At 38.5% G+C, this 26,346-nt stretch overlaps 1 protein-coding gene across 1 annotated transcript in view; it reads right to left on the bottom strand.

The window, feature by feature from the left end:
* The window catches only part of Neurl4 (neuralized E3 ubiquitin protein ligase 4), a 426,720-nt gene that overhangs the window by 390,934 nt on the left and 9,440 nt on the right, over positions 1-26,346 (bottom strand). The gene's annotated exons all lie outside the window — the stretch shown is intronic.

Here is a 26,346-nt window from a genome sequence, read left to right as displayed (position 1 = left end):
GAAGATGCCCAAAATAATGGGTGAAACATGTACCTGACCTAAATAAGTCTACATAAAACAATGTAGAAAGAATTAATAAGTATAAAATAATGTGGAAAGTATTAAATAGGTGGTTTTTTATTAAATTATCCTTGATATCAATGCCTAACGTCATCTTCAATACGAAACAATAATGAGAGTTGTTACTTGTAATTTGGTAGCCAACCAGGCAAAATACCGTTTAAATAGGTACTTCAACCTTAGGGTCAAGATTTGTAAACTAACAAAAGACATAGCCTTTCTAAAACAGTGTCTAGAACTAAAATTGATCCCAACATTTTTGAAGCCTACACAGCGAAAAAACTTAACTAACCAAAGTTTGAATAGAGTTCAAAACAAGGTCAACGACATTTGGTTAAGAGATGAAATTAAAGCGTCATATAAAAAGAAGTCACTTTTAAATCTGCAGTTATATAAAGTTCATTTAGCGTTAGCTCAGGCTTTACATCCGTTAGAATGGAACTCTTTCCAACTACATGTGGACAATAAATTGATTGCTTTGTTGGATAGGAAGCAAGTTACTCTCGACAAGAAACTATCTCAATTAAAAGCATCCCAATCACTTTTACCAAAACGTAGTTCAGACACGCAAAAAGCGGCTCCCTCACAGAACAATACACCCACAGTAGTTAATATGACAGACGTACAGTTCTCTGAAGAAGAAATGGGGATCTTGAATAAAGGCTTAAAACATAACTGGCCTAGCAAGAAAAAAGAAACGGATATTATCAATACAGTAGCTGAGATCGAGGCTAACATTTCTAAACTCCCTTTAGAAACACAAAATGATACCAGATTTGAGGTAAAAAAGAAACTACCAAAATTAGCGGAAGAAATAAACGCAAATTCAAATTTCGACCACAAAAAAATGATCCAGAACGTAAAAAAGAAAACAGACAACAACAACATTATTATCGTAATCTATAATCTTCATTTCCGTATTGACAATTGCACAATTAAAAATAGGAGAGGATTTCCACCAATCAATACTTATTTACTGTATATATTAAACTACAGGACCGGTTTCGACCTCATATTCAACTAGATTACTACAATTTACTATGCATCTGTCTTCTACCTAACACAGCTTCTCATATTTTTATATGCGGCCCTTCCGACCCCTCTATAATAAGGCAAAACACCAGCCAACATTATGAAACAATAATGAAGAAAGGGACCGCTAGATTGAGAAGATACTAAGAATGCTGCTATTTCTGAAGCCTTAAATTTAAGGTGTTTTTTCTCCTTATCACAGGCTTTTCGCCTGCAGGTTAATTCAGGCTTGGTTTCTCTCAAAATGTTTGCTCCCGCTCTCCTCCTGACCATTTTAATGTGATGGGTTTCCACTAGGATTTTGACAGCGATTTCAAACTGTTTTGTCGTTTTTATAAACTAATAATTTGTAAACTATGAGGTCCACAACCTCACCATGTGCTATTATTCATTTCCATCTGCATCATTTGTTTTCTCATTCCCTTGTTTCTTAGGTTAACGCAGTTTTTAGTATCAATTATTATTTCAAATTAACACCTGTTTCACTGAATTTTGTCGCAATAAGTTGTTTTTTGCTCTGCATATTGATGTAAATATTGTATATTTGTGCTATTTTGTTTCCGTCTAGGCTCTCTTTTGTTTGTTTTTTCATTTGCGCTTTCATTATGTTTTTTAGCATTTTTTCAACTCATATTATGTAAATTATTCCAACCCCCCTAATTTTTTCACTGAAGATGGCTCAAACGAGCCGAAACATGTCTAAACTTGTTTACTCCGTCTAATGACGGAATATATGATGTATTGAATAGGAGGATACTTTCATTTTTCGCCATTGTAAAGTGTAAAGTGAGTCATATTCAAGGTCATCTTCAGCTGAACCATACATACATATTTATATAATGAAGCTTTGATTAAGATTGTGGTGTTGAAGGAATGTCATATGATGATGATGTACATTTAGTTACATACAAATGGGGCACGTCTTAGCGTGAACTGGCGTGTATGTCATTCTGTACAATATTGCAACTGTATGTCTAAAATGTTGAAGGTCTTACTATAAACACAGTTTTACAAACATCGATAACGATATGCAAATCCTAAACATAAACCCCAAAGGCCCCCTGCTCAACATAACAGAAGAATTTTACATCACTCTAGATCAGTACACCAATCCAAATTACAACATAAATGAAATCACAGAAAAAACTAACATCATCTTCACAATACAGTTATCCCCGCCCTAAAAAACCCTTACCTTAAGTTAATCGATAAACAGAACGTAACAAGCAACAGAAAAACACCAAACAACACACCCAGCTCCATCCCTACCCCAACAACAACAACAACAACTCTCCCTACCCCTCCTTCCCTTCCCCTCACAGCAGCTAGTATAAGCCCAAGAAGAACACGAAGTAGTACATTACAAGCTCGCATGTCAAACACAACTCAGCTACACCAACAACAGTAAGTACATATTCCAATTCACACACATAACCCTTAGACATTCCTCCACACAATATCACTTATAACTCAATCTTATCTTCCACAGATAAACATAACATCATTGCACAGCTACAAATGGGAAAGGAGCCACTACTTTGAAACCAATGTCATCCAAATTTACAGATGCCAAAAAGACAACATGAATTGGTCTAATAAAAAGGGGCAACACACACAGCAGAGCTGAACATATTTTAGTTGAATTTCATCCATACATTTGGCAACTTTTTAAAATTGAAAGTGTTTTATCTCACATACGCACAGGAAGACAAAACTTTTATCCATGCAATTTTACAAACTCCAAGAATAGCAGCTGAAGTGTACAACTGTGAATAAGGACTTAAATACGGAAGTTAGTCGATGTATTGACCACCAAGCAAGAACGAATGTTCATATGCATGAAGTGTTTTTATATATTGATTTTATCTTGTACATATATATAAATTAGTTTAGGAAAAGACGTGTTTTATACACTAGTTTTAAGACCTTCAACATTTTAGACATACAGTTGCAATATTGTACAGAATGACATACACGTCAGTTCACGCTAAGACGTGCCCCATTTGTATGTAACTAAATGTACATCATCATCATATGGCATTCCTTCAACACCACAATCTTAATCAAAGCTTCATTATATAAATATGTATGTATGGTTCAGCTGAAGATGACCTTGAATATGAGGTCGAAACCGGTCCTGTAGTTTAATATATACAATAAATAAGTATTGATTGGTGGAAATCCTCTCCTATTTTTAATTGAACAACATTATTGTCACAAAAGCGGACAAAGGAGGATCCACAGTTCTCCTAGATCAAAACATATACATTCAAAAAACAGAAGACTTTTTTAAGGACAAAATATACACAATAGTCAACAAAGATCCAACCACGAGAATTCAGCGAATTCTAAAAACTCTAATAAGAAGTTATAACTTTCTTTTCAATGAACAAGAACAACAAAAACTTTTTAACATGACCCTAGTATTCCGACAGCCAGGGCCTTACCAAAGATTCATAAGAAGGACATTCCAATACGCCCTATCATAAATTGTAGAAACAGCCCCACCTATACAGTATCAAAATTCATTCACGGCATCCTAAAAAAATATTACGTATTCAATAATAAATATCCTTTAAAAAATTCAATCACTTTTTGCGAAATTGTAAACAAGTTTAAGCTGCGACCCAATCACTCAATGTGCTCCTATGACGTCGTAAATATGTACCCAAACATCCCTACCAAAGAAACTGTAAGAATCATCAGTGATAATATCAATAAACACAGCGGCCTTAGTAAGATGGAAATTGAAGAATTCATGAAGATATTAAATTTTGTCTTAAGCAACAACTTTTTCTCTTTCAATGGAAAGTTTTACCAACAAAAAGGCTTAGCGATGGGCGACCCTCTTTCTGGCATCTTAGCAGGCATTTATATGGACACAATAGAACACACAAAAATTTATAACACAAATAAAAGGCGTATGTTCATGGCTCAGATTTGTAGACAATACTTACGTAATTTTCGACAAAAATATCACTAATAGTGACGAGATCTTGGAGTCCCTAAACAAAATTGATCCCAATGTTAAGTTTACTAAAGAGGATGAGGTTAGAAACTCATTAAACTTTTTGGACTTAACTGTTACACGCGGACATAATACCTTCGATTTTCGAATATACAGGAAACCTACACACACTCCCTTAACTATTATGAATTCATCCCTACACTCCAAGTCCCAAAAACAAGGCTCTTTCTACAATTTAATTTATAGAGCTTTAAAAATTCCTCTTTCTCCCAACAATTTAAAAATTGAACTGAAGTACATAAGGAATCTTGCTCAACTCAACGGGTTTAAAATAGATATGGTCAACCGTTTCATTAATAAAATCAAAATTAAATTGTCCACTAATCTCGTCCCAGAAAAACCTGAAAAAAACTAGTTTCGCCACATTGACATATAACAACCCAGCCGTCCATCAGATCGCAAATACTTTAAAGAAGCACAATATTAATATAGCCTTCAGGACAGTTAACACCAATCGAAACATATTTTTTAACCACAACAAGGTCAATCACAATAGCAACCATTATTCAATGTCCGGCATATATAAACTAACGTGCACAATGTGATTTTTCTTATATCGGACAGACTGGCCAGAGCTTTAACACGAGATATCTGGAACATTATAATGCTCAAAAACACAATAAGTACTCAGCGATGAGCCAACATATGAGAGAAACGGGCCATCACTTTACATCCATAGAGAAAGATCTTACCATCATTAGAAGCATAGGTAAAGGGAAATTAATGAATGAACTGGAAAATCTACACATCTTTTTAGACCAAACCTACAATATAAATAAAAATCTCAACGACATCAATGAAATTAAAAATCCTTTGTACGAATTAACACCTAGATTAATTAATATCGTGAATTCAGATCAAAACAAAATCCCTCAATTATTTAAATTTCCACACTCAAATGCTTCATCCACCATGCCAAAAGTTAAACCAGCCCATATCGCTTCTAGAAACTCCCCTCCAGCAACAGCACACACGTCCATAGACCAGCCAACCCCCACTCTCCCTCCATACCCCGCCCCTCCATTACCGCACCAGTACAACGCCAGGAGTAGAAATGTTGATAAGACAGGCGCTGCCGGAACAGACAGGTCCATCTAGTATTAACTGAACAAGTAAGTCATTTTACAGTTAAGAGGTGTTAATTTAATACATTTTATCACAATGCGTGCTCTAAATTTTTAATTCAATATTACTTTTCTACTTCATTACAGATATTCTTAAGATCCCCCCCCCCCCAAAGACCAAGCAACACATCAACGGAAGCAATATTCATACAAGACTGTATCAAGTGTCTAGGATGTTCCTTCTCAATTAAGCAGCAGCCTAAAACTATGAAACAGCTTAATATTGTACTCTTGTCAATTCCTTGACGTTACATGAGACCCAAAGTCAAGACGCTAACAGTTTCATTCACAACGTTCTTGACCAGTCTACCTACAACAATCGGTTTTTTAAATCTCCACTTGTGCATGACAACACATTTAAATATTAGTTACGTCAAGAACATGAAAATGAAAATCGTGGGTCAAATAAGCCCCAGTTTTAATATCACCCCTTCTCAAGTCTTATGATAAAAAAGAAGATCCATTTCATTCTATTTTTGAACATTTTAAGTTAACCAGAATAGGACTGCCAAGTTAAAACACATTTAATTTAAATTTATATTTTCAATCTTGACCAACCTACAAGCAACAATCAGTTCAAATCTCCACTTATTGTTGACGACACATCCTGTCAACAGACACGGTACGTCAAGAACATAATATGATATGGGGTCACATAAACCCTGACATGTAATCCTCTTTACCAAAAAGAAGATCCATTTTAGTTTTGGACATTTATCATATTAGATAGATTAGGACCAAAAAACTTAACTGTATTAACTTATGTTACCCATCTTAAGGGTTCATTAATGTTTGTGTATATTGTATATAATGTATATATTGTATATAGTGCATATATTGGTAAGTTTATATTGGTTAAACAGGTCCCAAACCTTGACCTAAAGGTTGTTTACAGGCTGAAGATGCCCAAAATAATGGGTGAAACATGTACCTGACCTAAATAAGTCTACATAAAATAATGTAGATAATAACCACATTAAACGTGGAAAGTATTATATTATTATATTTGCTTTTATTTGTAGTGGCGAAGTTAGGACTCATGGTCCTCTCTTACACTTAACCACACATCATTAACAATGTACATCTGAGAGCAATATTCATAATCTTATCTTAAAACTACCATTACAAACTAGAAACAAAGTATGAAACAAAATAACATAAACTCAATAAATATTCTTAGTCATGTCTTAAAACTATCGTTACAAATTAAAAGTTGAATGACACAAAATACCCTAAGCACAGTAAACGTACATTCATACACACATTCACTCTACCAGATTCATTCAGCCTGGCGGCACACATCGAGGAGATGCTCACGGCAAGACAACTTGAAGGAATTTAAGGAATTTATGGCTCTAATGTTTTGGGGGAGAGAATTCCATATTCTAGCTCCATTTGCAACAAAGGAACGGCTAAATGCTGCTGACCTGCTGAGAGGGATAGCAAGTGTACTGCCGGAGCGTGTGTTATGCTGGTGGAAAGAGGATAGGAAATTGAGTTGTGAAGATAAGTAGTATGGGATATTCTCTTTTAATACTCGAAAGATTAATACTGCCACGTGGAGATTTCTATATTGTTCAAATTTTAGAAGGGAAAGTTGTCAATAATAAGGGGTAACATGAACATCATAGCGTAAGGAAAAGATAAATCTAATACATGAGTTCATAGCACGTTGTAATCGGTTTAGTTGTTCTCTCGTGGCATCAATTAGTACTACGTCACAGTAGGAAAATATAGGGAGGATAAGAGTATTTATAAGCCTAATTCTCATGTTTAGTGGCAACATATTTTGATGATATTTTAGTGGGTGAAGGGACGCGTACACTTTACTACAGATATTTGTAATGTGCTCTCCCCAGTTAAGATTCTCGTTTATAATTACACCAAGATTTCTTACCGAGTTTTCGTACGGAATAATTTTACCAGATAAAGTTAGTGGAGGAATGTTTTTGTTTTTTGCCGCACTGATTTGTTTTGTCTGCCCAACAATAATAGCTTTAGATTTTGATGGATTAATTAAAATACAGTTTTCATGAGCGTATGCACAGATATTATTTAAGTCAGAGTTCATATAACCTATTGCTTGATTGATGTCTGAAATTTTGGAATGATAATAGATCTGTAGATCGTCAGCATACAAGTGGTATTTACAGCGTCTTAGCAGTGTCGATATATCGTTAATATAGATAACAAAGAGAAGTGGTCCAAGTAGAGAGCCTTGTGGTACTCCTGAATATTTCATTACCCATTCGGATGACCTATTCTGAAGAATTACACGTTGTTTTCGTTCCGTAAGATATGAGAGAAAGAATTCTAGAGCTGTCCGTCCAAGGTGAAGCGATTTCAATTTAGCAACCAGTACGTCTATATTTACTGTGTCAAAAGCGCTGCTAAAATCAAGAAGTGTAAGTAACGTCACCTGCCTTTCGTCCATAGCACGTCTCATGTCGTCGGTAACTTTCAGCAGGGCAGTGGCCGTACTGTGTCCCTTTTCGAAACCCGATTGTAAAGGGTCAAGTAGTTTGTGTTTATTTAAATAGTCGGTTAACAGCACGTGTACTATGCGTTCAAGAGGCTTAGAGAGAGATGAAAGTATGCAAACAGGTCGATAATCTGTTATAAGTACAGGTGAGGAAGTTTTGGGAACAGGATTTATAATGGCATTTTTCCACATTTTTGGAAAGAGGCCACTTGTGAGGCACGTGTTGTATATATGAGTAATGGCAGGAAGAATAATGTCAATGATGCGTTGTATTATGAGTATGGGTATTTCATCAGGTCCTACAGCAGATGACGTGATTGGTAATACCTCGCGTTTCAATCAATCTCTGTGACTTCGCGAAATTCAAAGAATGGCCTATTTGGTGGTGGCTGGTTCAGAAGTGATTTTATAGTCTGTGATATTGTGTGTATTTCTGGTTTAATTTTTATTTCAGAAAAATGAGCATTCAATCTCTCCAGAGAGATGTCTGGATTACATGGCTGGGGCAAAGCTTTCCCAATTCCAATGGAACGAAGTTGTTTCCAAGTGTTTGACACATTTAAATTTCCAGCCAGGTGATTGTAAAAAGAAAATTTCTTATTTCGAATTATTACTTTAATTCTATTCCGAAGTGTCCGATACTGTTCAAGAGCACTGGAAGAGTGTGTGCGTCTGTAGAGCCGGTGTAACGTGTCACGGTGAGACATCATTTGTTTAATGTCATCGGTCAGCCATGGAGAAGGAGGTCGGGAGACTTTGGCCGTACGCTTAGGTGCATGTTTATCAAGGAGACCAAGTATAAGTGAACTTAAAGTTTCAACTTTCTTATCGATACCGTTTATAGTTTTTACGTCATCCCAAGGACTATTTAAGGCATCAACTCTCAGATGATCTAAGTTTATATGTTTAATGTCCCTGAATGTGATGTATCTGGACTTATACTTCGGTACTTTGAGCGAGTAAGACAAGTATATTAAGTCATGTGTCGATATGCCAGGGGTAGGAATTTGTCCATGTGACACTATTTTCTGTGGGTTGTTAGTGACCATTAAGTCAATTAGTGTATGTGAAGATGAGGTATGATTTGTTGGTTTTAGTGGAAGTATTGTCATGTCACACGTCTGGAAAATACTTAAGAGTTTCTTTGTATCTCCAGCCTGTTCCAGTAAATTAGTATTGAAGTCTCCAAATATTAAAATATGTTCATAAGCAGGTGATAGTCTCTGCAGGATGTCTTCAATGTCTGAGAGGTGACCTACCCGCGGTGGCCGATAAACAACAACTATTAGGACTTTAACTGTTGTCACAGTGATCTCGGCAAAAATGAACTCAGGTCTCGGGTCGGCACAGTGGGCAGATGTGCATACTATTTTACATTTAATATCATCTCTACAGTACAAGGCTTCTCCTCCACCTCTTTTATCTATTCGGTCATGCCTGTAAATATTATAGCCCGTTATGTGTACCATACTACTAGGGATAGTTGCGCGTAACCAGCTCTTACTGATACAAGCTACGTGTACATTACTGTTTTCAAGGAGAGCTGTTAGCTCGTCATGGTGAGCAGGTAGGGATTGAGAATTTAAATGAATGCAGTTCAATGAACGTGCGTTGGCCTGAAATACTTTCACTAATGAGCTCTGGGAGCGGGGTGTCTCCGTTCTCGGATAGGAGAGGTTAGGGGTAGGGGGACAGTCAGGTTCACAGCTGGCAGTGATTATAACAGTACTCATAACACAAAGCAGAATACCAATAAGAATACATGCTTCTTACCTGCGTATTTCCTCTGATATCGCGCCGGCTTTTCATGCACTCAATCACATTCACACTCAATAATAAAACACTATAATACAAACTTAAACTAATCCACATTGTCGTTACTTCACACTGTTTCACCCCCTAGCTGCTTGAATAACATTGTTAAGGTCAGCTCGTGTGGTCACTTGAATTTTCTTCCCATCAGAGCTTAGAATAATGATACATCCATCCTTAGTCCATACAGATTTCTGACCAAAGTGGTCACGCGCGGCGTTTAGTATGTCCTTTCTCGTTGCTGTTAGCGATTCTGTTATCAGCATACCCGATCCCTTCAGCGATTTCTTTGCACGCCAGATACGGTCACGTTCGTGATATCGCGTGAACTTTATTATGATAGGCCTTTTCCCTCCCGTCACTACCTCAGCTGTAGTTCTCCTTGGTTTCCCAATCCTGTGACAGCGATCTAAATTGTCCAATGTCAAGTCTATCCCTAGGTGGGATTTCACAACACCGAACACCTTATCATAGACGTCCTCGTTCGGAGCTTCTGCCACCCCGTGGAGTAATAGGCAGTTTCTCCTGCTGTACTGCTCTGCTTCGTCCATTAGGTCGTCCTGTTTGGAGATCTGGTTATGCATTTCGGTAAGTTCAGACTTCACCTCCTTGAGCTCCTCAGTGACAACAGCTCTGAAAGACTGGAACTCAAGGGAGAGTGCGTCTAGGGAAACATCGCCGGGGTTGGTATCACTGTTGTTGGCGGCGCGCGTTGTCTTCTCAAACCGAGCTTGGATGTCATTTAGCTTTTCTTCAAATGAAGAAATCCGCTTGTTCAATGACTTTAGAGACATTGTGAATGAATGTATGTAACCACTGAGTGTTATTTAGTTTAGAAACTTGATCCAGTACACATGAATTATAGTTAAACTTGCTGATTTGCTAGGTGGTTTACGGAGCTCTCTCACATGCACTTCTTCACTGCTGCCATCTTGAAGTAATAAAGTATTGAATAGGTGGTTTCTTATTAAATTAAATTATCCTGGATATCAATGCCTAACGCCATCTTCAATACGGAACAATAATGAGAGTTGTTACTTGTAATTGTATCTTACATACTCGAGATACCAAAGTGACATTTGATAGCCCGCTAATAAACATCCACCAAATATAGTGGAATGACGTCCCTAGTCAACCAGAAGTGCGCACGAGACAACAAGTATCACAGCAAACTCAGCAACCTGAAAATAAGTCTCTTGAACAAAGGTTCATAGAGCAATTACGGGTAGACCACTTAACTCCTAGAGATAGAGAAAAGCTAAATGCCATTTGTGCAGAATATAATGACATATTTCATCTCGAAGGAGATTAACGTACACGATAATCTTATAGCATAGGATAGATATAAAGGAAAATCAACCCCCTATAAATGTTAGGCCTTATAGAATTCCCGAAGCATTGAAAGACAAAGTACAGAGGCAAATGGATAAAATGTTAGAGGATGGAATTATCACTCCTAGCACCAGTGCTTGGAATGCCCCTCTCTTAATTATTCCAAAGAAAATGGACGCCTCAGGGAAGCAGAAGTATCGAATTTGTTTAGACTACAGGGGTCTCAATAATGTAACGATAGGGTCGGCTTAACCATCCCGTTAATAACTGAACTATTAGATGCACTAGGGAAGGCACGCTATTTTTCCACTATGAATTTGGCGTCGGGATATCGCCAAGTTGTAGTATGACCGGAAGACTGTGAGAAGATGGCATTCTCTACTTTAGGGCGCCACTATCAGTAAGTCAGAATGCCCATGGGTCTCTGTAACGCCCCAAACACCTTGATCAGATTGATGAATACAGCCATGGCAGGCTTATTAGGGGGTTAAAGTTCTGGTTTATTTGGATGATCTTCTTTTGTACTCAAGTTCGATGGAAGAGCACCATCAAAAACTCAGAGAGGTGTTCCAGAGACTCAGGGAACACAACCTGAAGCTACAGCCAGACAAGTGCAAATTTTTACGCACGGAAGTAGCTTTCTTAGGGCATGTAGTGACGAAAGACGGAGTAAAACCAGACGAGCGAAAAGTGGAAGCGGTGAGGAACTTTCCTAGGCCCACCACCACTATACAGCTCAAGGGATTTCTGGGATTAAGCGGCTATTACAGCAGGTTCATACCAGAGCATAGTAAAATCGCGAAGCCGTTGTATGAGCTCTTGAAGAGTAACGTTCCTTACGCATAGACCGATAAACAAGAGACGGCCTTCTGTTTATTAAAGCGGAAGCTAACAGAACAGCCACTGTTACAGTACCCCGATTTCATGAAACTGTTCATCCTAACTACGGATGCAAGCGGGGAAGCACTCGGTGCTGTACTCTCACAAGGAGAGGTAGGAAAAGACTTGCCAGTAGCTTATGCAAGTCAAACCCTGAATAAGGCGGAGAAAAATTACTCTGTAACAGAGATGGAGCTCCTAGCCATTGTATGGGGAGTTAAAATATTTCATGCCTTATTTAGTATGTAGATATTTTACAGTGGTTACAGACCACGGGTGATCAGGTTCAGATTGAAATTAGAAGAATATGACTTTACGATCGTATACAAAATGGGAAAAACTAATGAAAACGCTGATGCGTTATGTAGAATCCCAGTAGAGTCTGTAGGAATAGAAAAGACGGAACCTGAAACAGCGGTAAGAGTAGTAAGCGCTGAAGGCCAAGAAGCCATATTAACACCTGTAATTCTAGTAGGATTGACCTCGAGGATGCGCAAGCAGAGAGGTTAGACGAGAATCAAAACCGAGATCCCAGCCCCGTAAATAATGAGTCGAAGGGAGCTGAAGACGGAAAGCAGGAAGGTTCACCTGAAGTAGAAGTTCAGAACCTCACTGAGGAAAAGAAGTTGAACATTCTACGGGAAGCACATTGTTCACCTGTTGGTGGCAGGGCAGGACTAGAACGTTAGCCCGAATCAGAGATTTTATACAATGGCCAGGTATGAAGAAGGACATAGAGAAATTCATACACTCTTGTCCTTCCTGTCAAAAGAACAAAATCGTAGGCCCTGGAGTTAGAGCGCCTTTAATGGTGACTGATACTCCTAGCATTGTTTTTGAAACAGTGGCAATGGACATGGTAGGCCCACTTCCAGTAATAGAGAATTCTAATTGTTTTATTCTCACCAGCCAAGATCAGTTAGCTAAGTACTTAATAGCTATTCTGATTCCTAATCAAGAGGCTGAAACTATAGCTAGGGCATTAGTAATGAACGTAATCAGTATTTTTGGGATTCCTAACATTATACTAACCGACAAGGGTAGTAATTTTATGAGCCAAACATTCAAGAAAATATGCAGAATGTTAAAAATAGAGAAAGTGCACACAACTGCTTTTCACCCACAATCTAATGGTAGTGTAGAAAGAGCTCATTGTACGTTAGTGGAGCACCTGAGACATTATATCTGCTCAGAACAAAATGATTGGGATAAATATCTCCCCAATGCTACATTTGTGTACAATACTACTCCATACACCAACACAGGGTTCACACCCTATGAGTTAATTTTTGGTCGCAAGGCAAATATTCCAGGCATACTACAACGAAAACCAGAAGCTACTTATAATGAGTATTAGAACGTGATTGAAGAGCTAACGCACAGGTTACAGGAAAACCATGAAATAGCTAGGAAAACCCTTATCAGTAGTAAACAGAGACAGAAAGAAAATTATGATAAAAAATTACATGAGGTAACTTTTCAGATAGGAGATAAAGTACTCCTGAGAGATGAGACTCTACAACGAGGCCGTAGTTCAAAATTTTCACAACCCTATCGAGGCCCCTACGTAGTGGAAAAAGTACATGGTGTAAATTGCTTGCTAAAAGTTAACAATAGGGGCAAGCTCATAAAAGTCCACAAAAATCCACTGAAATTATTTATTAGTTAGACCACACATTGAAGGACTATTGGCATTTTTTTCGGCCACGGCACACCACACCCCCCCTTCTACCCCAATGGCTTTTTGGACCTATTGAAGGTTGCTGGTAGAGTTACATGAAATATTCCGCCAAAACTCGTACTAAATTTCCAGGGGAGTATAGAAATTTAAGCTACATCTAAAAGGGCCTAGAATATCGGTGCGCAGGACGCAGTGTGCGTAACTGGTCAGCATCTTTCATAAAAGAGTCATGAAAGGCGAGGACACGACTCATATGTACTCTCTCAACTTAGGATATATTCTACCCTACAATATATTATAGGTTCCCATCCTATAAATGGACAGTTAAATTTCATACACACTAAACATATTACTATGTTAAAGCAAAATATCAACGACCACTCTATAATGAACACCCTATACAAGGATACGTAACAAATCTGTAACACATACTACGTAATACTTTACAAATAATCAGGGGTAGAAGAAAATAGAAATAATTCAGTAGCCAGCCCCTTTTTACCAGGAGCCAGCACATTTTTCGCAAATATACATTATGAACATCACAGGTTAGACTAGGATCAAGCTACGTATTATTTTTTAAATGTAGCCTTAAGTAGTAAAGTCTCAGTGCATATAAGAATGGAAATGACCTTCAAGGTCAGCGTCTTTTAAAATTACACTACATGTGCCTGTTTGATTTCCCACCAGTAACATTCAACTTGCTTAACAATGCAAACAAACCTTCAAAATCAGTGTAGGGTCTTTTTTTTCAGTATGATAAGATGTCATGAACTATGCATTCATATGCTGTAACGTATTAGCATTCATTTTCTTGATGCACCTCACTAAAAGTGCACATTCGGGATTTTTCATGAAACATTCAATCTCCTGCCGGCCCCGCAATGTAGTGGTAGCGTACCTGCCTCTTACCCGGAGGCCCCGGGTTCGATTCCCGGCCACGTTACGGATTTTGACCTGGATCTGAGGGCTGGTTCGAGGTCCACTCAGCCTACATGATTACAATTGAGGAGCTATCTGACGGTGAGATGGCGGCCCTGGTCAAGAAAGCCAAGGATAACGGCCGAGAGGATTCGTCGTGCTGACCGCACGACATCTCATAATCTGCAGGCCTCCGGGCTGAGCAGCCCGCGCTTGGTAGGCTAAGGCCCTTTGGGGCTGTTACGCCATTTTTTCAGCCTCCTGACACTTCGAGTGAGGATAGGATTTTTCGTATGTTTTAAACGTTTCGAGTTTAAATGGTCCTGAAAATCCGGATACACCAGGGTGCGAAATCAGAAATAAGGGGGGGAAGGGACATACGGTTTAACTACTAGTGTTTTTTTCAGGCAGTACATCGCGGGGGTTTAAATTTCTCCTCTAATTTAATTACCCCCTCCCTCCCCAGACAAATGTAAATTGTAGATCATTTGTTTGAATTTTGTTTGTTATAACGAGAATGATAAAAATTAGAACATTATTCCTATCAGCTGAGAAGTTTTGAGAAACTGTCGCTTTCTTACGAAAGGCCAGACGAGGCGCGATTTGTTCTGATTTATTGCTTTATTAGTGGAACCTTCCTCTATCAGGGCTAAGTTTTGACTGAAAAAATTTGTCGCTTTGTACACTGCTTAAGTTAATATTGTCCTATTGACTACTTATCGGAAACACACCCTTTCTAAGAAGTACAAGAGTGGTGTAAGCTCGAGCTACTTAGAGAAATGACAAAGGAGGAGAGGTTCAAGTCATTTATATCTTTTCCGAGTTTCAGATGGACTTGTCAGAGTGAAATATGAATAATAGTTTCCAGGTCCGGATTGCCACTGCTGCGTTGTTTTATTGCTGAAGGTCTGGCAGTCAATTGAATTATTGCTGATGTTTTCATAAAAATATGTGCAGTAAAATCATTAATTTCAGTCCAAAATTTTATGTGTTCTACATTTTCCTCATAATTTTATAATGCAAGAATCCCCTCGGGCAATTTTTTTTGGGGGGAACCTTTGAGATAAAATCGTCGGTTGGGGGAAATCTCTTCCTCCCCCCCCCCACCGATTTCGCACCCTGGGATACACCTTTAGAATGTTTATCGGCAATGCTACGAAAGTTACTGCATAATTTACACTTCGCAATTCCTTCTTCATAGCACAGCCATGGTAGTCATTCAAGCTACGATTCTCTGCATTATGTATCATTCTCATACTTCTCTGAACCAGTAACATTCAGCTTGCTTAACAATGTAACCGAACTTTCAAAATCAGTGTAGGGTCTGTTATTTTTTGCAATATGATAAGATGCCATGAGCAATGCATTCATATGCTGTGACATATTAGCATTCATTTTCTTTACGCACTTCGCTGAAAGTGCTAAAATTTCCGTTTACCTGAAAATTGAAATTTCGACGTATTTTTGATGTTTGACCTATCATTGTCTTTAATACCATAAATTTCATGCTGGTCATTGTCGTCCTGAACTCTAGTCGGCACTTCCATCAAGTGTTTTCTCACATTCACTCCCTTCTGTATCACTTTGTGTTACATTTACGGGCCGTACTTACGAAAAAAATCTGAAAGAGTACACTGTTTGTTACTCGCATCAGTCAATTGTGCGGTTTTATTCGTTTCATTTTGCCGCTTTTCTCAAGTATAGCCCAGAAACGTAAAATACACCAGCGTTAAATGGCTTCCGAGTTCGCGGGCTTTGATGTCTGATGCTACGTTGCCAATTTTCCATAAACGCACAGGAATAAAAACAACAGTATTTATAAAGTGCAAACTGTTCAGTACCAAAATGCTGTAATTAAATTAAAACTATAAATATTTTTCGGTGAAAATACAAGAATTGATAAACACGTCATTCCGTATGTTCTAAATACAAAGAATGAATTCCACGGGAATTTATCAGCACTGCTTTGGCGGGAATAGTCGAGGAACGGGTAGTCACGGGAAGGATGGCGGTAATGTAGTGTTTGTGGAATTATTTAACGTAGTAGGTCTCTGCATTTCTCCACAACTCTGGTATGATCTTTGTACTCGGCTACCGATAGCTGATCATCTGTAATAGAACTCGATGTGTTACAATACGTCCACATGAAAGGATACTTGTTTGACGGGTTACAACGATATCTCCCATGACCGCTAGGCTTGACCGTGCAGAACTGAAACGTACAGTTCCAAGGTACGAAGAACAATTACAGAATTCAAGACTTTGCCAAAAGCACAGAAAATGTTTATTGCACATATTACAATATATGAGCTACAGAAAAAAAACGTGAAACACCGCACGACTTGTTACTTTGTAAAGCAATGGGAAAGTACATGTAAGGGAACTCCGGATTTAAAAAAATGAATTTTCAAAACCGAATTTGAAAATTCAGGCGCCAGGTAAAAATTTTCAGGAGCTATGGCGACTGGGCGCCCGGTATTTTTCGACCCCTGCACATAATACTAGCGAAAGTACCACACACAAATGAATGAGTGACCTTTACAGATAAGAACGCGCTACCGATGTGTTAGCAAATGAGTGGTATTGAGATAAGACGGCACACGACCGACCCAGTACATTCCCATATGAAGGAAATGAAGCGGAGTATACCCTACTTGGACAGAGCTCCAAAGATAGAAACCCCCATTATGATAATGTTCATCTGAGCATAGACACCACAGAACATGTTAGTACTAATCTTGAAGTTGAAATCTATGTTCTCTTGCAAATATCGCAGGCAATACGTAGGTTGAAAGTCACCACCTTATAGGGCTAGCCACCCTAAGTCCACATGACTAACACTCAAAAACAGTATCCTAAGTCCTATATTGAACATTGTTGCGATGGGATGTGAAATCTCAGTCTCATGGAGGAACATGTCATTCACACAATTATATAATGCAACAGACAAGGTGATCAGAAAAGCCTAATTAAAAGTGGAAATTATACCAATAATAATAATAATAATAATAATAATTTGGAACCGCGTTTGCTGTTAGAACGAAGATCCTTAAATCGGTTGCAAATTTCGAACCTGTGAATGACAGATTGTCTATACTCACAATTAAATGCGCGAACAAAACCTACGCCCTAGTTAACGCACAAGCTACTACAAACGATAAGAACAAGTCTGATCCAGACGAAGTTGATAATTTCTGGGACCTACTGGATGAAAAATTAAACAAAATCCCCAAACACCATGTCAAGCTTCTTTTGAGTGACTTCAATGCCCAACTAGGTCGTGAACAGAAGTACAAGAAAGTTATAGGGAATTACCCTGCTCACAAAAGAACCAATCCCAACGGCAAAAGACTGGTGTCCATTTGCGAAAATCACAACCTGCAGGTCATGTCGACCCATTTTCGCCATCTACCCAGAAAGCAAATGACTTGGCGTTCTCCCGACCAAGCTCTCGGAGAGCTCCAAATTGATCATGTTACAATCTCCAGGAGAAACAGCCCTGAGATTATGAATGTCAAGGTAAAGAAAGGCATCAATGTGGCCTCAGATCATCATATGCCTCTTATCAAATTCAAACCAATTCCCGCAAACAAGGAAGACAACCAAACAGATCACACGCTTCGACAATGATAAACTTCGGCAAAGGGTCGAGGAGTTCCAGGAGAAGGCTAGACCATATGACTGTGACTTTAACAACGCCAAAAGTCTCCTTGTTGAGGCCGCCAAAGACGTTGCAGAAATCAAGAGAAGCAAAAAGCATGCCTGGTGGAATAGTACCTGCGAATCAGTCCACCAAGAAAGACTCAATGCGTGGAAACAGTACTACTCTACGAATTCAGAAAATGATTGGGAAACCTACAAAACCCAACGTGCCCAAGCAGCTAGGGTGTTCAGAACTGAGAAACGTAAATACGAAAAATCTCTCATTGAAAAAATAGAACAAAACTTTAAAATGAAAGCAGACAGTACTACAGAGCCTTCAAACACAAACTCACTGGCTATAAACTACCATCTCTATGCTTTGAGCGAAAGGACGGCACACTGGCAACATCAAATGAAGAAAATTGCAGCATTCTGGCAGATTACTTCAAGAATTTACTTAATTGCTCTAAACCGCAAAGCGCCATTGAGACCAAGGAACCCTTACTCAGGTACCCAGATTCCAGACCACCCGACAGAGATGAAATCAAGCGCCACATTGCCCGTCTCAAAAACGACAAAGCGCCGGGTGAAGACTCAGTAGTAGCAGAACTATGGAAATATGCCCCAGAGGAATCACTTGATATCTTGCAAAAGCAAATACAAGAAATTTGGAACAAGGAGACCCTACCCGAAGTTTGGAAAATAGCATTGATCCATCCATTACACAAAAAAGGCAGCATGAAGAACATCAACAACTACAGAGGAATATCTTTGCTACCCGTGACTTACAAAATTCTATCACTTGCCATTCTGGAGCGTTTGGAAGCACAAGTCGAACATCAAATAGGTGAATACCAAGGAGGGTTCAGAAAAGGTTGCTCAACAGCTGAACAGATCCAAAATCTCAAAACGATCATCAGATATTGTACACCAAGGTCCAAGCTGCCCCTGTGGATCCGTGGTAGAGTGTCGGCCTCCGGATCCCAAGATAGCGGGTTCAAACCCGGCAGAGGTAGTCGGATTTTTGAAGGGCGGAAAAAAAGTCCATTCGACACTCCATGTCGTACGATGTCGGCATGTAAAAGAACTCTGGTGATACATTTGGTATTTACCCGACAAAATTAATTAAATCTCAGCCATAGACGCCCAAGAGAGATCCGGTTTACTCTAGGTCCGCTAGATGGCAGACAGAGTAAACCGGAACGACGAAATTGACGAGCAGAGAGCCAGATGGCGTCAAATCGAAATGTCTGCAAACGGTAGCTGAGGCTATACGATTATTATTATTATTATTATTATTATTATTATTATTATTATTATTATTATTACCAAGGTTCAAGCAGTATGTGTCTGTCTTTGTGGACTTTAAGAAAGCGTACAACTCCATTGACAGGGAAGTCCTGCTAAACATCTTAAATGAATTTGGAGTTTATTTGAAACTGCTGGCATTAACTAGAGCCACCTTGACCGATACAAGATCCAAGGTGAAATTCCACGGATGTCTCTCGCATTCCTTTGACATCAAAACAGGAGCCCGACAAGGTGATGGGCTATCCCCGATACTCTTCAACTGTGTTCTTGAAAAGATCATCAGAACCTGGCAGGTGAGATTACAGGAAACCAACTACAGTCCATTGAGAATAGGAACAAAATCCAAGGGGATCGCAACAGACTGCTTAGCATTTGCCGATGATATTGCTGTTCTCTCAAACGACATAGAAACCACTAGAGCTCAAGTTGAAATTTTAAAGAAAATTGCCGAACAAACTGGTTTGCAGATATCGTTTGAGAAAACAGAAGTACTGTAATGACGAAGAAGATTCTTTGGACATATAAAAAGGATGAACCCAGATAGACTTACCAAGCAAATAGTTGAATTTTATGAAAACCGAAGTAAAGCTAAAACGGACACAATAAAATGGATTGGCGAAATTAAAACAGATCTCAAACTGGCAGGAATTACACCTGAAGACATCCAAAGCCGGGTTATCTTCAGAACCAAAGTTCATAAGTGGCAAGTTGACCAAGAGGAAAAACCAAAGAAGAAGACCGGAACAACATGGTCTCAAGAGAGAAAAGAAGCACACAGCAAACGAATGAAGGAAGTGTGGGCACAAAGAAAGGCAAATGCCTGTCTCTAAGTACTTTGCGTAGTCCTAATGGGCTCATTCGCAATATATATATAAAGAGTAGGCTAACTGAAGAGGAAGCATGATGAATGACTTTGTCAGTCAAAGCTAATAGATAAGGGATCCTCGAAGCCCTCAACATGAGTCGCTGTTAGTAAACACAGCATGCCTTACCACTGATAAGAGTGAGACACACAAGTTTGACCACAGGAACGAAATTACATAATAAGCCAACAGGGATGAACAAGTCAGAGCGAATGTATGAATTATGGTGGTGTCTACACTTAGTAAAACCATGTGCAGGATACAAACCCCGACATAGGAATCATTTATTAGGGCAATAACACATGCGTAACACATAATATGGTGAGCGTAACCCGCATGGGAAGTGAGTTACTACTATAATGTTTGTAGTTCACTACAACAATTGTATGCAAAAAATTCACATAATATAGTAGGCTATATGTATTCAATTGAACAATGTGAAGACGAAATGTAGACTGTCAACCTCATAGTGGAAATTATTCCCACCGTAGGCTAGACAATAAGACAGTGTTAGGTCAGCACTGCAAGACAATGAGAGATGTTGAATTTAACTCTTCTGTTCCTTTTCTAGTTCCGATAGAACTGGCAAAAGCTGCAAATTGTGCAATAATATCAACAGGAGTGATAGTATGTAAAGGATAGGTGTATATGCATATCGAGTAACCAGTCCGAAGGTTGGTTGGATCCTCAACAGATCCACCATGAGGCAGTGTAGATGACCTAAGTGTCACTGAAGAGGCATACCAGAGAATAAAAAGTGAGATAGTTTCCCGTTGCTTCCTCAATATTGGAAATGGGTAACACGCAGAAAGGAAGGTATCAGACATGAAAGGCAAGTGAAATGAAAGAGAATTAATACACATAGATTAATCAACGTAGTAAATACCGGAACCAAAACACTGCCGGTATGTTAATTAAGTTAACAAAAAGAACAAATATCAATGCTTAAGACTGCAAAGGAGCAAATGCTGGTCATCCATTCGACACTACAATCAATGAACAGTACTCTGTATGACGTCACTAACAATGAGCTAACACTTAGTCAAAATTTGGAGCAAATTAAAAAATTTATAAAAAAATGAAACCGAACAATTAGAACAAGCCTACAACCAACTTAGCATAGAACTTAACATTAATCAACATTTAATAGAAATTGAGGACTAATTAGTCCAAATACACAAACAATATAACATAATAACCTCAGCCATTACATATGCTCAACTAGGAATTATTCATGTTCAAATATTAAGTCCCGCAGAAATAGTTAAAGCTTATAAAAAAGCAATAGGACAACTCCCTCAGAAGATGACCCTACCATTTGAATTGGGCAGAACTCATGAGTACCTAATTTATAAGATAGCCAAATTACAGGCTGTCATTAACCAAGACGTCTTAGTGTATGTACTCCCAACTCCTCTCGGTGACAAAAAGAATTTTAAGGTGTACACAATTCTTCCTTTCCCCATACCAATAACAAATGAGAATCATCAGTTTGTAATAAGACCGACATCAGAGTTCATTATGATAACTGAAGAACGGCAACTGTATGCTTACTTGTCCAAGGACCAAATGCTCAAAAGTAAGGCAATCTCTGAAGGAAAAAAATGTATGTCCATTAGAATTTCCCTTGAAAATCACACATGGAGAAAAGGATTGTATTTTAACCTTATTAACTGGTTCTAGCTCCATACCATTAAACTGCCCTAAAGACATAGTGCAAGTGCAACAGTCATTTTGGATGTCTATTAATAGAAATAAATATATATATATATATATATATATATATATATATATATATATATGTAGCTCCAGAACCAACCAAATTAACAGTAGTTTGTCAGGAAACAAGTGATATAACATTAAAAAGAGTGGGTATCCTTACCTTTTATGAAACCTGCACTGCCTATGAGCCAAATATAAAATTAAAATCTTCAAATAAAGTGAATACTACTAATAAAAAGGACATAATTCCTGATATTTTCCTAACATACGATTGCTTTGAACATTTGAATGTAAACCTAAAATTACCACATTTTGATTTAAAGGAAGCTCCCTTACGTAACATACTAGTACATGAAAATGATCTCAAATATGCTAGTAGAAAGGTAGAAGATGTAGAAAAACTTATTACTGAGAAAGAAAAGGAATTGCAATTTAATCAACTGTATTCACATTTCAATGTCTACAAGATTATAGTGTGGACAGTTATAGCAATAATAAAACTAGTAGGAATTTTCACCTGTTGCAAATATTGCCCCTGTTATTTAGGACCAACATATTAAAAAAAATGTTGGAAAGATACCTCAAGGTGTTGCACCAAAATTTGCCTGACCCAAAAGATTATAAATGAAAATAAAGTTAAGGCTAAGAATTCAGATGATGACTTAGTAGTACACTTTGATAGAAGTAGATCTGTCACAGGTCGTGTCAGCATTCATGAAGTAGAAAGTGAGGATGACACTATTAGTCAGGTGCAATCACCCCTCAGTAAGAAGTCACTCACAAGAGTATAAGAGTAAATTAAACATGATTATTACGAAGGGAGTTTAGGAATCATTCATAGAAACATGAAAGAGTATCCCATAAGCAATGTTTTTGCAAACAGGGAGCGAGGAGAAGTGCCTGCGTCATGTGGACGCACACACTTCTTTTCCGAAGGGGGTGAGGTGTCGTATCGCTGATCTGGCACCGCCCGCAATTCATAATTCGTGAGCGAGCGGTTCGAAAATCAATTCGAACCATGACCTTGCAATACAGGAGTCAAGTATACATAAGAATTTTCGAGTCAGAAAATGAAATACAACTTCAAGGTGTCAAGGTAAAATAATTATATGTGTAAGAAAATGAAATATACATTGGAAATTATTAAGGAGATGCAGTTCTGAGCAGTAGAAGCCGTTCAGGCAACGGTGAAATGTTTGAACAAACACAGGATATTTGTAATTCCTTATCGCAGTATGTACATGGTCAAAAGGATGACAGGGCACGGCTTAAAGCGCACGTAGCCCAAGGAAATTTCCGATGTTTGTCCTTCTAGAACAATTGAGAAGCTTTAGAATTTCCTCAGGGAAGGGATACTGCTAGCCAATGAGAATACGACAAATCAGAAGTACGCAGGGTTCAAAGTTCGGCAGAGCGTAGCAACAGCGGAAATACAAAATTCACTTAAGGGAGAAGACAGTGAGTTGGTCAGTTAGTTCATAGCTCACAGTCAGAAGAAGTAGTTGGGAAGTTAGGCTGGAAGTCTGGTGGGACAATAAGCCGGTCAGGTCGCGATCAGTATTCGAGTAGAGCTCAAAAACAGAATTACCAGCAATCGGTAATAAGTATTCTTAGGCATTGTACCAGGAAGTTTTAGATACTCAAATAATAGAGTGTTTAGGTAAAAGGGAACGCATTAGCGGACTTGTAAAACCACTAGTATAAACGGGAAGTCCTTAAGAAATATTTCGCGACCAGGGAAATATACCAGTATCTAGACAAGCAGTTGGAGCACATATTCTCTACTGCCAACAAGGACTTAAATTAAGGAGAGAGCGGTGAAAGACTCTGACTGTTCATTTATCACGAGTGAAGGTCTCTGGAGGAGCCCACTTAATAGTCGCTAAACTACACGGAGGAGACTCGAGGGAAGGCATCATTTAAAGGCTTAGAGTATCCTACCACAGAGTTGAGCAGGGATAAGAACTGTATGAGTTTGAACCGGATAGTTGGGAAGAAGTAACCACGGAGCGGCAGATTCCAGTATATCCTGTGAGGTCAACACTACGGGAGTCACACAGTAGCACATAGAAGTAACAGAACTGCATCTCTTGGGAACTACTGAAGGGAACCAGTGAACTAGCGTGTGATAACTTGTGAAAGTGAAATTAAGCTTCAAGAAAGAAGACGTCGTGGAAGACTTCCTCCTCTCAGAAGATAAGTATTATCTAGTAATAACTGATATAACTAGGGAACCAAGAACTCATTAGCTAGACAAGAAATTGTGTAGAGTAGGAAGTTCCCTAAACTCAAGATTAATTTAACATTCAAGAGCTGTAAATAATTGTATATTCTTGTACAGTGAAATATTTTGGGGTAATTCAATATAGTGAATCTTGGCATTAAGCCACCTTAACTTGATGTTCTTATTTAGAGTTTCTAGTGCATTTTAGAACCCGTTCAGTCCCCAGCTTACCATATTCTTAGGATATGACAAGTGGACTTAAAATTTATGGTGTCAGCTTGGTGGGGTAATGCACTAATTCAATAGTATTAATTATTAATTTAAAGGAAAATTCTAGAAATTCTATAACTGCAAAGTGATTGCCAGTAGGTCACTAAGTATTAGGCTGAAAATTGACTCCTGTATTAACTGTTTCAGAGGTACTACAAATTGTTCGAGTAACAAGTTCTATAGCTGAAAGGGAGAGGAAGAACATTGTACTCGCACTGAGAGGTAGCTGGTGCATACGCAGACTGGCTGATCTAACTGACCCTTCCATTTTACAAAATGTGACTTCAACTCACCCTACTTGTTGATTTTTGACTTCTGGAACTGGGCTCTCTTTCTTTCCTGAACCCTGCCTGGTATTCTCCCAGAATTTCTTCTGCCAGGGGTTCTAGTCTCTTCTTCAGGATGGAGAAGAACAGCTTATATACTGTACAGAGCAGTGTAATCCCTCTATAATTGCTACATACCAATTTATCCCCTTTTTTGTATATTGGGCATTTTATTTATTTATTTAGTCTGCTCCAGGACACCCTAGATTTGCCATAAGACACAGAATAATACACAATAACAATTTTGAGGGAAGATAAAAAAGATTAATGTTTTAAAAAAATGATCGGTTACAATTAACCATATTAAATGGCATGAACTCCATATAAATGGTGACGAAGAATCGAAACGGAGTATTTGATGAGTGAGACGACTATCTCATCTTGTAGGCTTCTCGCTAATTTATATTTTTGTCGCCATGTGACGAAAGATTTGGGAATTGTTCCCCTCGCGCCAAAGAAAAGTCCAGTCACCGTAATTTTTTTAAGGTTGTACGACTCAAGAAAGAAAGGGATGGTTGGATTATAGATATCCTTTTTCTCATTGTCTACGTAAGTCGGCTGAGAGGCTGAAGATTCAAAGCGTACCGTAGGATCAATAATTTCTGCTTCGTTCCTCCGTCTGTCAATCGCTATAATATTAATCCTGCAAGTGCTGCCTCCTTCGGCGAGGCAGTGGACTTCTTCGTACACTTCTAGATTTTTGAGACGAAGATTATTAGCAATCAGGTTTCTGATGATGTTATGGCGTTTGATCCTAAGCAGTTCTCCTTGAGGGCAACTCCCCAGCACATGTTGTAAGGTTTCATACTCACTGCAGTGTCTGCAGTGGCCTGTGCTGGTAGAACGTCCCGGCAGAGTACGTACTGGTGCAACCATCGCGGTCATCTTCAACAGCTCCCTCCATTCCGAACAAGTTAAACCATCTCTTCTGGTAACCCAAGAATTAGCAGCAGGAACTTGAGCAAATAACTCAACACCTCTTCCTTTTTGTGGATATGCACACCAAACTTCAAATTCACGTGTTCTAAGTATATCGCGCAGTTGTCTAACAGATTTCATTGATGTCTCTTCATTGAGTTGAAGTTCAGATAGGCAGCGAGTTTTTATTGCTGTGAAATTTCGAACAGCATTTCCATGCGAATCATTCACAGCTTCTAGCTTAAAATTGATGTTTAGCAGTTGAAGGTACGCCTCCCAAGTAGTGTGCATTAGTGCTAACCCTTTATATTTGTGGCTCGAATAGATCATACTTGTCGGTGTGTCACTCGGAAGTTGTAGAATTTCTTTAAGTGCGCTTCTGATCATGTTGTCGGCTTTTAACAGACTTGATTTGGGAATTTTCTCAACCGAAACAGTCTGGAATGGGTATATCAGTGTAGGGCCAATAAACTGATTTATTACAGTCAATTTTTGATGCGGTTGGAGTAAGTGAGTCCTGGTAATCTGATCTAAGTTAGCTTTCAATTTTTCAAGTACCTGATGTTCATTGAAGACTAAAGTCTGTCTGAAAGTTGCCCCTAAATATTTTATTTCTTCACTATCATTTATACTTCTAATGTTTGCAGAGACCGTCAATATATCATCAGAATGAAGTTTACCATTTTCTATAATAATGGCATTTGATTTGTCTGCATTTA

This window comes from Anabrus simplex, chromosome 6 (genome assembly GCF_040414725.1).
Source record: "Anabrus simplex isolate iqAnaSimp1 chromosome 6, ASM4041472v1, whole genome shotgun sequence".
Classification (NCBI taxonomy): Eukaryota; Metazoa; Arthropoda; class Insecta; order Orthoptera; family Tettigoniidae; genus Anabrus; species Anabrus simplex.
The sequence above is the reverse complement of the archived record's forward strand: the minus strand, read 5'-3'. Positions and strand labels throughout refer to the sequence as shown.